The 13,248-nt window shown below is 39.1% G+C and overlaps 2 long non-coding RNA genes across 4 annotated transcripts in view; one reads left to right on the forward strand and one right to left on the reverse strand.

The window, feature by feature from the left end:
• The window catches only part of LOC139036283 (uncharacterized), a 286,771-nt gene extending 283,984 nt beyond the window's left edge, over positions 1-2,787 (forward strand). Inside the window, exon 3 of the long non-coding RNA XR_011488993.1 lies at positions 2,370-2,787. This is a non-coding gene — a long non-coding RNA (uncharacterized lncRNA). The remainder of the gene's footprint in view (positions 1-2,369) is intronic.
• The window catches only part of LOC110122361 (uncharacterized), a 255,283-nt gene extending 242,044 nt beyond the window's left edge, over positions 1-13,239 (reverse strand). The window contains exons 1-2 of one of the 3 annotated variants that reach the window (XR_011488992.1): positions 9,679-10,956; positions 5,390-5,537 (exon numbers count right to left, since the gene is read on the reverse strand). This is a non-coding gene — a long non-coding RNA (uncharacterized lncRNA). Of the gene's footprint in view, positions 1-5,389; positions 8,235-9,678; positions 10,957-13,124 lie in introns of those variants that run through there. The other 2 variants (XR_011488990.1, XR_011488991.1) reach the window with 2 other exon arrangements.
• Positions 13,240-13,248: the final 9 nt, after the last annotated feature.

Here is a 13,248-nt window from a genome sequence, read left to right on the forward strand (position 1 = left end):
AATATGTCTCTTCTGATGGTTAACATAATACTTGCTTTTACTATTTAGCTTGTCTGTTGCTTCCCTTCAAAGTTAACTTTGAAAAAATAGAAGAGTCAGTCAATACCCAAACATCCCGTTATGTGTTTTCCATTTATTTGTGTTCACTTTTTCAACATGTAGTAATCCTGAATTTATTTCATAAAATCAAATCTGAATGAAAAATATTTTTAAGAAAGAAAAAAGCAATTTCTTGGAGTTTATACCAGGTCAGTGAGTTATAGGATGGTCTCCCGGTCACAAATGCAAGTAGTTTCATTTTCTGGAACTCTCACTAGTCTCTAGCAGTCCTGACCAAGGCCACACTGATAGTGGGCAGAAATCCATCAATCCAGGAAAGATTAAAAAACACTCTCACTTATTTCACCCTGTCTGGCACTCTGCCATCAATCTGTACCTTTTGGATTTAAGACACAGATTATATGTCAGCAATAACCAGAGTAGCTATTACATAAGCTGGTTATGGGATGCCATGTGCTTTCAACTGGCATCTTTTACAGTTTGGGTATAACAAAAATTTAGTTTTAGCACTCTTTTCTGAAATAAATTTCTCTTACTTTTAGTGGGTTTTAATTACTTTTAGAGGGAATTAAATAAAAATATACTAAACGATCATTTCTCCAGTGAATTTAAAAAATAAAATTTATGGGAAAACATGAAATGTGGGGAAATATTAAATACAGTAAACTGCACAAATGTAATGCGTAAGTTAGACACTGAGCTTTTTATGATCTAAGAATCTATTCCAAGAAAAAGAAAACTGAAATTTGAAGACTTATGAGCTTGTTTGAAAAATAATAAAAAATAAGTTCCAGCTGGTCAGAGAACATAGGAAAGGTACAACACAGCAGCAGGGTAAATAATAGCAGAGGATGAGTGAGGCGTTGGCAGTGGAAAACTTTAAATACAGGACATTTTACACTCCTTTTTAAAGGGATTTTTACAAAGGTAAGGAAAAAGTACACACACATATAATACATATCAATATCAGAAAAGTGTATTAAAACAATGTATCAGATGAAGTTTTCTTTACAGTTTTCCAAGAGCAAGCATATGGCTAATGTGGATTAATCACTAATGAATTTAATAAAGTGAACAGATTATTAGCTCTTAAAGCTAGTTATTTTGTTTTCAAATGTTTCAATGTGCCAGATGTTTCATAAAAAGTTTTCATTATTTAAAATGATTTATGAAGCTAGATGCCCAACTTTTATTTCTCTGTTAAAATTTAAGAGTTAAAAACTGTTTAACAGACAAACAGAATTTGCAGTTACTGAATGTGAAAAGAGCTCTTAAAATGCTCCTCTTCACAGCCATTCTCGTTCCCATAGAAACCAATGTGAGATCCAGGAAAACAAGGTAAGTTCTAAAATAATCACCATTATAAATACCCATTATATAAATGTAAATACAGGCAATTGAAATGATTTAGATGATTTTGAAATTGCATATCATTTCCCAAACCATAATGATTCCTTCAGAGTGGTTCTTGTCTGTCATATAAATACAGCATTTACAAAATTTTTAAAATTCTTATGATTTACTTGTGAGACCATAATTGCCTTTTCAAACAAGTCTTGGGCATGCAAATATCAATTTTTGAATATGTATTTTGGTGCAGGATGGATCTTTTATTGGCCAGGCCATTTCTTTATGGTAGATTAAGTACTTATCATTACCAGCATTTGAATTTTATGTAACCATTTCTCTATTCATTATTAATTGCTCGACAATGAGATCTAGAGATTTTAGAGAGTTATTTTACAACTACAATTTTTCACTTTTTTATTTGTCCAAGAATTTTGTCATGATAAAAGATCCAAGATATATTTTATTGGGATTGTTAATTCTTCTCAAAGTCCAGAACCAATCATTGAGTATAGAGTACTCATAATAATGAAGTTGCGAATGTGAGCTGTTCACAGAGATATACATCCCCCTAAGAAGAGCTAAGCCTTCTAGTGTTTGAGGAGCAAGAAAATTTCAGAGGAAAAGTCCCAACAATGAGAAGCAAACACTTGAATTTAGTATGGCTGTTGAAGGAGTTCTGGCCATAACACCCTAAAATATGCTGCTTTGGTATATTGATTTTAAGCTTGAAGGGACATGAAAAATGACAAGACAATGGAGAAGCTTTCTTTGAACTTTACCTGCCTAAAGACAAATCCTCCAAAAGGAATTCAACTGTCATAAATCTTCTTCCTAGGACTGACTCTTATCACCTGGGAAGAGACTAGATGTCCAATTCAAATCCAGACAAATTGTCACAAACTATATCTATTCTTCAAGAGCCCATTTATCATTCTTAAAAATCATTTACTCTCCCCTAGGTGGACTGATGCTGAAGCTGAAACTCCAATACTTTGGCCACCTCATGCGAAGAGTTGACTCATTGGAAAAGACCCTGATGCTTGGAGGGATTGGGGGCAGGAGGAGAAGGGGACGACAGAGGATGAGGTGGCTGGATGGCATCACTGACTCGATGGGCATGGGTTTGAGTAGACTCCAGGAGTTTGTGATGGACAGGGAGGCCTGGGGTGCTGCGATTCATGTCCGCAAAGAGTCGGACACGACTGAGTGACTGAACTGAACTGAACTGAGGTTGCCTATGTCCCCCACTTCCCCCTATCATAATAAGGCAGTATATAAGCTCTCAAATCTCAGTGCTTTTTGAGGTGTCCCCTTTTTCCCTGTGATGCCCTGCTGTGTGTTATAACAAAAAATAATAAATTTGTTTATCTTTAATGCTGTTAATCTGCCTTTCATAAATTTATTTTATAGGCCCAGCTATTGAACCTAGGAGAATAAAGGGAATTTTTTTTTCTCTCCTACAAAGTTAAAGACACCACAACAAGTTATGGACTAGTTACACAGTATTGATAGCTGGATCAGTTTTCAGAAACTCAGATATTTTCCCTTACATTTCATTGAAACACTTGATTCTTAAAAAGTGGTCCCCAAACCAGCAACACTGACATTGCCTGTGAGCTTGTTAAAAATGTAGAACCTCAGGCCCTAGGCAGACAAGATTAATATAGATCTGAACACACATTAGAGTTTAGAAACACATCCAGTCCCAAATATTTGCTCCAGAAAAATTTAGTTTTATTCTAGTAGACTGGTGGAAGAAGCTACTGCCCAGGATGTAAATATAAAAGGAGAAAGACCATGCCTGCAAGTGGCATCTGCACAGCATGTAGTTCAGAGCAGAATCCATAAATAAAGTTAAATAAGTTAGAGAAGAGAGAAACGGAAATTATCTCCTTAATATTGAAACTGGCGAAACTCCTTAATTTTGAAAATTTTTTCAAAATTTTCAAGTTTTGTTTTTAAAAGAAAACATTCTTTTATTTTCACCCACTCCCCATAAGCCAAGCCATTAAAATATATTATGCATACAAATAAATTCAAAAGGATTAACAATTTAAATGTAAGACCTGAAGCTATAAAAAACTTCTAGAAGAAAACATAGGTTAGCTTCCAACTAATAAAAATGGGAAAAAAAAAGAAAACATAGGGAAGACCATCATGACATTGGTCTAGACGGTTCCTTGGATGTCATGTCAAAAAACACAGCCAACAATAGCAAAAATAGACAAGTGGTACTACATTGAACTAAAAAGTTCTTTACAGCAAAATAAACAGTAGAGTGAAACAGCAACCTACAGAATGGGAGAAAATATGTGCAAACTATATATAACAAGGGGTGACTCTCCAAAGCATACAAGGAACTCCTACAAACCAACAGCAAAAAAAAAAAAAAAAACCCAATTTAAAAATGGGCAAATGACTTGAGCAGACATTTTTCCAAAGAAGACAAGTGACAGGTATGTGAGAAGGTACTCAACATCATAAATTATCAAGGAAATTCAAATCAAAACCACAATGAAATATTCTCTCATATCTGTCAAGATGGATATTATTTAAAAACCTTCAAAAAGTAACTTGTATTGACAAGGTGTGAAGAAATTGTAACCCTTATATAATACTGGGGGGAATGTAAAAGTTGCAGCCATTCTGAAAAACAGTATGGAGATTTCTTTTAAAAATTACAAATAGAACTACTATATGATTCAGCAATCCCACCTCTGGACATTTATCTGAAAGAATAAAAATCAGGATCTGGAAAAGACAGCTGCACTTCCACGTTTACTGCATTAACCACAACAGCCAAGATGTGGAAAAACCCTAAATGTCTACTGATGAATGCAAGAATAAAGAAAATGTCTATGTACAATGGAGTATTATTCATCCTTAAAAAAGAAATTCTGCCATATTTGCCAACATGGATCAATCAGGAAGATATTCATGTTAAGTGAAATACACTAGGCTTAGAAAGACAAACACTGAATGATTCTGCTTACATGAGGCACCTAAAATAGTCACACTCATAAAAACAGAGAATAGAAGGTGGTTGCCAGGAGCTGGGAGGAGAGGGAAATGAGGAGTTGCTTTTCAATCACAAAATTTCAGTTATACAAAATGAGTAAGTTCTAGATGTCTGCTGTATAACACTGTGGCAATAGTTAACAATACTGTATTGTGTATTTAAAATTGTGTTAAGTGTTCCTACCACAACAAATTAAAACAAACAAACAAAAACACCCAACATAGATCACAGCAGAGTTCAGAGCTAGCTGCAAGTGTCCAGTGTTGTAACCCAGAGATACCCTCATCTTTATTTTCTAGTATCTCATCCTTTCCACACTTCCCCTGCTTTATTTCCACGGCTGCAAGTGGTTTGGTTTGACCCACATCCTTTCAAATTTTTGTTTCTCGTAGAGTTACATTTGCATTTATTACCAATGTATGTAAAATTTCGTATGTTATGACTTTGGTGGGGAGATGAGAGTCCTGAAGGTATGCTTCATGGATTTAATCTCATCTAGAACCTGCCTTTTGAAGACAGGGAGAAGCTGCAGCAAACTGTTATGTTCTGGTGGTTAGAAAAGGCAGGTAAAAAGATTGCTACAACAAGGCAAAAGTTCATTACTGAACTTTGATGTCAAACATGGATGCTGTCGGAAATAAACTTTTCTTCTAAACTTGAGGAGTTTTATGCATTGATATAAGGTGGGAGTCAGCATTATTCTCCTTTCTACTTCAAACTATTACTATTTATTGCCTATTTACCATATGCCAGGCACTCTTCTGAGTATTCTATATGAAATAGATCATTTAATCCTTACAACAACCTTACTGGGAAGGTAATATATAACTCCCACTTCCAATATGGGTAAACTGAGACTCAAGAAGGAAAGCAATTTTCTAGGACCTCTCAACTGATAAGGAGTAGAGCTTGAGTTTGAACTAAGGTAGGGTGACCCTGGAGCCAAAGCTCTTTCCATACTTTGAACGGACATTGTAGACTTGAGGTGTATGTCGGCCTCTTCAGTTCTTCATGGCTGGTCAATTAGCTGTTATTTCCTAAAATCTAAAGGAAAGTGCCTTTGAAATCGGTCCTTCCTTTAGATATCAGCCATTTGATAATCCCTCACCTGGAAAGAAATACAAAAAGGACAATCTTGATGATCCATTCTGCCCCGTTACTGGTCAACTCCACAGCAAACTTAAGCATTCAGGTATTTGTAATTTAACTTTTATTATGTGCATCCCATTCGCTCCTCCAGCGGACCACATTTTGTCAGAACTCTCCACCATGACCTGTCCATCTTGGATGAGACAGACTGAAAACCACAATCACAGAAAACTAACCAATCTGATCACATGAACCACAGCCTTGTCTAACTCAATGAAACTATGAGTCTCATCTCATTCTCCCCAAATTTCCTAAATTGTTGGTCATGTGCTGAATACGTTAGCTTCTTCTGATATTAGTCAACTTCTGGTTCCAAGTGATTTAATCACCATCTAAGGATCAGTTTGGTGTTCCAGTCATAGACTGTCACGGTGGAAAGATACTATCATTTAAGCCAACTCACACTTATGAAATTCCTAAAGATGATATATCCAAGAAGATGAAATACATTTTATTTTGTACTCATTTCTTAGCACTCACTTCTTTTGAAAGATTCCCTTGGCCTTGTTGAGGTCCCCAGAACAAGCCACCAAGCTGTGTTGCCCTGTCTTCCCAACTCAGCCCCATCTCATCCAAACACTGAAGTTTCTCTGGGCATCATCTTCTCACAGCTGAATCAGATTAATACTTGCTGTTGAACTGGAGACAGGTCTGATTTAGCATGACATCATAGACAGCATTTCCTTCCCAGTTACACATGGGCCTTTCCCACTTTGTCTGTGCATTCTGGGTGCACCAGAGCTTTGCCCTTTAACAGCAAGGTCTTCACAGACTCTTAGTTGTCTCCAGTACTGTCATTACCTGCCTTTCCTTCAGCCACAGGCTTCTTTTTCACTCTGTGACATTTTCCAATTTTCTTTGCAGGAGGAGGGTCTTCTGTAACTGTTTTGCTATTATTAACTCTTTCAGCTCACGATCGGCCACCAGCAGTCCCCTGCAGCTGAGCTGCCATGGATTATACAGTGGAAGTGAGAAACAGATTCAAGGGATTAGATCTGATAGACAGAGTGCCTGAAGAAGTATGGACAGAGGTTCGTGACATTGTACCGGAGAAAGGGATCAAGACCATCCCCAAGAAAAAGAAATACAGAAAAGCAAAATGGCTGTCTGAGGAGGCCTTACAAATAGCTGTGAAAAGAAGAGAAGCAAAAAGCAAAGGAGAAAAGGAAAGATATTCCCATTTGAATACAGAGTTCCATTTGAATACAGAGTTCCAAAGAATAGCAAGGAGAGATAAGAAAGACTTCCTCAGTGATCAATGCAAAGAAATAAAGGAAAACAATAGAATGGGAAAGACTAGAGATCTATCTCCTCAAGAAAATTAGAGATACCAAGGGAACATTTCATGCAAAGATGGGCTCCATAAAGGAAATGGTATGGACCTAACAGAAGCAGAAGATATTAAGAAGAGGTGGAAAGAATACATATAAGAACTATACAAAAAAAGATCTTCATGATCCAGATAATCACGACAGTATGATCACTCACCTAGAGTCAGACATCCTGGAATGTGAAGTCAAGTGGGCCTTAGGAAGCATCCCTACAAAGGTAGTGGAGGTGATAGAATTCCAGTCGAGCTACTTCAAATCCTGAAAGATGATGTTGTGAAAGTGCTGCACTCAATATGCCAGCAAACTTTGGAAAACTCAGCAGTGGCCACAGGACTGGAAAATGTCACTTTTCATTCCAATCCCAAAGAAAGGCAATGCCAAAGAATGCTCAAACTACCGCACAATTGCACTCAACTCACACACTAGTAATGCTCAAAATTCTCCAAGCCAGGTTTCAACAATACATGAACTGTGAACTTCCAGATGTTCAAGGGTTTAGAAAAGGCAGAAAAACCAGAGATCAAATTGCCAACATCCATTGGATTATCAAAAAAGCGAGAGAGCTCCAGAAAAACATCTATTTCTGCTTTATTGACTATGCCAAAGCACAGCATGTGATCCACCATGTGGATCACCACAAACTGTGGAAAATTCTTAAAGAGATGGGAATACCAGATTACCTGACCTGCCTCTTGAGACATCTGTATGCAGGTCAGGAAGCAACAGTTAGAACTGGACATCGAACAACAGACTGGCTCCAAATTGGGAAAGGAGTATGTCAAGGCTGGAAATTGTCACTCTGCTTATTTAACTTATATGCAGAGTACATCATGAGAAACGCCGGGCTGGATGAAGCACAAGCTGGAATCAAGACTGCCGGAAGAAATGTCAATAACCTCAGATATTCAGATGACACTACCCTTATGGCAGAAAGTGAAGAAGAACTAAAGAGCCTCTTGATGAAAGTGAAAGAGGAGAGTGAAAAAGCTGGCTTAAAGCTCAACATTCAGAAAACTAAGATCATGGCATCTGATCCCGTCACTTCACGGCAAATACATGGGGAAACAGTGGAAACAGTGACAGACTTTGTTTTTTTGGGCTCCAAAATCACTGCAGACGGTGACTGCAGCCATGAAATTAAAAGACACTTACTCCTTGGAAGGAAAGTTATGACCAACCTAGACAGCATATTAAAAAGCAGAGACATTACTTTGCCAACAAAAGTCCATCTAGTCAAGGCTATGGTTTTTCCAGTAGTCGTGTATGGATGTGAGAGTTGGAATATAGAGAAAGCTGAGTGCTGAAGAACTGATGCTTTTGAACTGTGGTGTTGGAGAAGACTCTTGAGAGTTTCTTGGACTAAGAGGAGATCAAACCAGTCCATTCTAAAGGAAATCAGTCCTGAATATTCATTGGAAGGACTGATGCTGAAGCTGAAACTCCAATACTTTGCCCACCTGATGCAAAGAACTGACTCATTTGAAAAGACCCTGATGCTGGGAAAGATTGAGGGCAGAAGGAGAAGGGGACAACAGAGGATGAGATTGTTGGATGGCATCACCAATGCGATGGACATGAGTTTTAGTAGGCTCTGGGAGTTGGTGTTGGAGGTCTGGTGTGCTGCAGTCCATGGGATCGCAAAAAGTGAGACATGACTAAGCAACTGAACTGAACTAACTGAACTGAATGTGCATCCCAAAAGGAACTTTAGGTTTCGTTTACTTGAAATAAATCATCTACTGTAAAATCTGTTTCTGACTTGACTTTCTGTGAAGCTAAATGTAATCACCTAATTACAGATACTGTTACCAAAACACAAGTCCGTGTGCTTGACACACAGTGAGGCCAAACAATACCTTTAATAATATTAATGGTCTTGTAACATTTGCCTGGCAAAAGCGTAGGCAAGAACAGCCCACAGTATCTGCCACATGGAACAGAGAAAGGTGTACTGAGGGCCCGGAAAGGAGATGGGTGGCTCATGCCTTAAAAACCCCAAACTCTCCAAAAGTTCTCAGCAAAGCTGTTTCCTAGGAAAGGTAAGGGAGTGTGGCGAGTTGCTGCAAACTTCCTGGTGTCAGATACTGTGTTCTTGACATCAGGTAATGGTCAGGTAATTTGCATGTTTGCTCAGCTGCTCAGTCCGAGTCTTTGTGACCCCATGAACTGTAACCCATTAGGCTCCTCTCCATGGGATTTCCCAGGCAAGAATACTGGACTGGGTTGCCATTTCCTTCTCTAGCAGATGTCCCCAACCCAAGGATCGAACCAGCATCTGGTCAGGTAACATGTTCCTGCCAATCTCCACCAAACAAATGTTATTTTCTGTTCTGACAACAAAGGGCCAGGTCCCCAAACACAATGTTCCCCCTCCAAGGTCCGTGCCTGGCTGAGAGGAGGCAGATCTCAGCTGGCAGCTCCCTCAGGACCCAGTCCCCAGGCCCCACCCAGCCATCATCACTGACAGAGCCAGGTACTCAGGACCCAACTGGCCCTCGGCCTCCTCAGGCTGCCCAGAGGGTGGGGGCTGGGCCCACAAACCAGGTCCCTGGCAGACAGCTCCCGCCATTAGGTTGCAGAGGCAGAGACAGGGAAGAGGTTCACCACTGCCTCAAGGCCTGGGCCTGGCCAGTGGGTGGCCTTGGCGAGGGCTCTGGAGACTAGCAGACCACAGCTTCAGTCTGTTCCCTGGGCCCCCCAGGTCAGCTGCCAGCTATAAGCCGTGTGAGCTGGAGAGCCCCTGGGAGAAGGCCAGGAGCCACCTCTTACCTCACACTCCAATCGACCACTCCACCGGCCAAGTGGAAAGGCCCCGCTAACGGTCGCTCAGGGACAGTTGCTCGTTTGGGGGAGGGGCCCACTGTGGTGCCTGACCAATGGCTGAGCGACTGCTATCAGTCTCGTGGGTAACCGTTGCCAGGTAACAGTGTGACAGACACAGCAACAGCCTGTGCTGATGGCGGCACCTGACCCTCCTCTATTATAGGATCATCTGATATGTAGGTAAAGGCATAGTTTTAACTATTAATACGATGCTTCTCATTAGAGTTGTGAAGGGTTTCCCCTCCAGAGAGCTGAGTCAATGCTAAGGTTGTTTTCTTCTTCATTCTACTGCTTGCCTTCTGCAAGTCTACCCACATTTTATGTTTCTGCCTTTTTCCTACATGTGTGTACACTTAGTAGTGGTAGAAAGAAATGACTCCAGGGGTTCCTGTGTCAACTGCCGATCTCTTCACACATTGAGATGGTTTGTTTCCTATCCTTATGAAAACCCTTTAGCACTTCACCACTTCTTAGCACTGTGAGTTTGGCCACATCACAACCTCTCTGTGCCTCAATTCCTATAAGCATAAAAAGGATTTTTTTCTACTCATTTCATAGGGCAGTTGTGAGGACAATTCAGTAAGTAAATACACAGATAAAACTTTGCACAGTACTTGATACTTGTTAAAATCTGAAAGTGTCAGTTGCTCAGTCTTGTCTAACTCTTTGCAACACTATGGACTATAGCCCATCAGGCCCCTCTGTCCATGGGATTTCTCAGGCAAGAATACTGGAGTGGGTTGCCATTTCTTTCACCAGGGGATCTTACTGACCCAGGAATCAAACGCAGGCCTCTCGCATTGCAGGCAGATTCTTTACCGTCTGAGCCACCAGAGAATACTTGTTAGCTATTATTATCATCATTATAATTGACTTGTGGAGGACCTGACTTACTTGCAAAATATCACCAAGATATCATCTAAGAAACAAAACCCACATTTTGAGACTTTTAGGGTTGGTATGGAGAATCTGAGATATTTAAAATGTACTTCAAAGAAACTAAGTGATTTGCCTAAACTCCTGTTTAGTAGTAATTGGTCCATCAAATACATGTTCAATTTAACTAAGTAATAATGCTGCTTACACTTTATTAATAGCTGCTATTGCTGCTAAGTTGCTTCAGTTGTGTCCGACTCTGTGTGACCCTATAGACAGAAGCCCACCAGGCTCTGCCGTCCCTGGGATTCTCCAGGCAAGAACACTGGAGTGGGTTGCCATTTCCTTCTCCAATGCATGAAAGTGAAAAGTGAAAGGGAAGTTGCTGAATTGTGTCAGACTCTTAGCGACCCCATGGTCGCTAAGAAAATCCATGGGATTTTCCAGGCAAGAGTACCGAGTGGGGTGCCATTGCCTTCTCCATATTAATAGCTACCATTTTCCAAAGTTTTTCCATATGCCATGACTATTAAAATAAGTTGTTCATTGTGCCACATGCCATGATGACTAAAATGAAAAGTTATTTCAGTGGTTCCAGCATTCTGGATTTAATGAATCAGTAAATTTTTTTTTAACATCGGGTTGTTTTTTAAAAATTAATTCATTTAAATTGAACATGTTCTATTTTAGGAGAAAATCATTATATGTCACTCTTTATTTTTTCTCTGGTTAAAAACTGATACAAATATCATGATAAGTCAGATTGAATAATAGGTCCAGGAACTAGAAACTCTCGACTTCTTGGTCAAAAATTTTATAGCACTTCAAAAATGGAGATAGATATACATCCTATAACACAAAATTCACCATTTTGAAGTGTACACTTCAGTGGATTTTAGTATATTCATTATACTGCAACCATCATCACTATCCAGTTCCATAGGACTTTCATCACTCCACAAAGAAACCTTCCACTTATGAGAAATTAGCCCCAAATCTCCCTTATCCATCTCTTAGTAGGCATTAATGTCTCTGTCTCTTCAGATATGTCCTTTGGAATATCTTTTATCTATGCCCAAAATGGCTCTCAGACATATGATCTGGTTTTCATTCTTTGCTGCCTAAATGAAACTGCCTGCCCAAAACTTCGCCTTGGTGGGTGGTTGCCAGGAGCATATGTAATATGTATAACAGAGGGTACAGTAGAGAGTATGAAACTCTAAAAGACCTCACTGTCTACATTTACTTCCAATTTTAAATTTTCCTCATCTTTTCTTTCAGTAATTTGGTATTTAGTTATATAACATGTCAAATTACATACACCTTGAACTTAATTTGAAGTCAGCTAATGTTTTCAGTAATCAATACAAATAAAAACAGTATTATAAGAACCATTTTATTTTTAAAAAATTTATGTCTAAGTTCCCAAATTCTGGTCCAAATTTGTGCTCTTATTTCATTGCTCCATCATCTGTATGTGCGCACACATTCTGTTCATTTCTCAGACAATTTTATTTTAAAATAGAGATTCAAATGTATTACATTTCACTAAGATTTACCTGTTTACATGTCTCTGAGTGGGATATGAACTCCTTGAAGGAAGGCCTTTGTCTATGTTTGATTTTCAGCACACTGCCTGGTACACGGTAAAAAATAATGTTGAATGAAGGAATGTGATTTAAATACATAAACAATGCATCAAAACCTACAATAGTACCCAATTATATACATACACATATAATTGGATATTATAAAACAACTCCTCTATAATACTACCTGTTAGTTGCTTAGTTACATCCACTCTTTGCAACCCGTGGACTGTAGCCCACCAGGCTCCTCTGTCCATGGAATTCTCCAGGCAAGAATACTGCAGTGGGTAGTTATTCCCTTCTCCAGGGGATCTTCCCAACCCAGGGATAGAACCCAGGTCTCCTGCATTACAGGCAGATTCTTTACCAGCTGAGCCACCAGGGAAGCCCAATATTGTATACTATGTATACACATATCATCTAATGTTTTATGTAGTTCACAACTATATTTAAACTACTACTCAATATTTGAAAAATTCAAAATGCCATATTTAGAACACCATAAAACGTCACATGTATAGAGTTTTACATAGTATTCTAATACCTTGTAAATTAGTTATTACATACACATATACCCAGCACACTGTTCAGCAGTGTATTTACCATAGTTTAAGCACAAGACAGAAGAAAATTGAACAATGAAAAAGCTTGGAGATTAAGGTCAGGCAAACAAGCCTGCATTTGGATTGTTTAGCACTACCTGAGTGATGCAGGCTATTCTTTCTGAGTCTGAATTTTTTGTGCTGTGGAGACATTTAATTTCATGGTTAGAGAACTGGTTTAAGGGTGGAGTTAATCTAAGTTAAGAACCTGCACTTGGCCGACCTCTGACGAACTTTAGCAAACACTTCATCCCTCAGCCTAAACCAAGTAACGGGGTTTATTTTTTCCACACATTAAGAGTCTTTTCCAGTCAGGGAAACCTACCGTGTTTCTCAATCTGTCAGGTCAGAGAATCCGGGTAAAATGGTAAAACAATCCATCTTTCTAACTCTGAGTAACTGCTAAACCCGCAGGAAGCGCTGGGCGGACCTCCAGTATCCCAGCATTC

This window comes from Odocoileus virginianus, chromosome 1, assembly GCF_023699985.2.
Source record: "Odocoileus virginianus isolate 20LAN1187 ecotype Illinois chromosome 1, Ovbor_1.2, whole genome shotgun sequence".
NCBI lineage: Eukaryota > Metazoa > Chordata > Mammalia > Artiodactyla > Cervidae > Odocoileus > Odocoileus virginianus.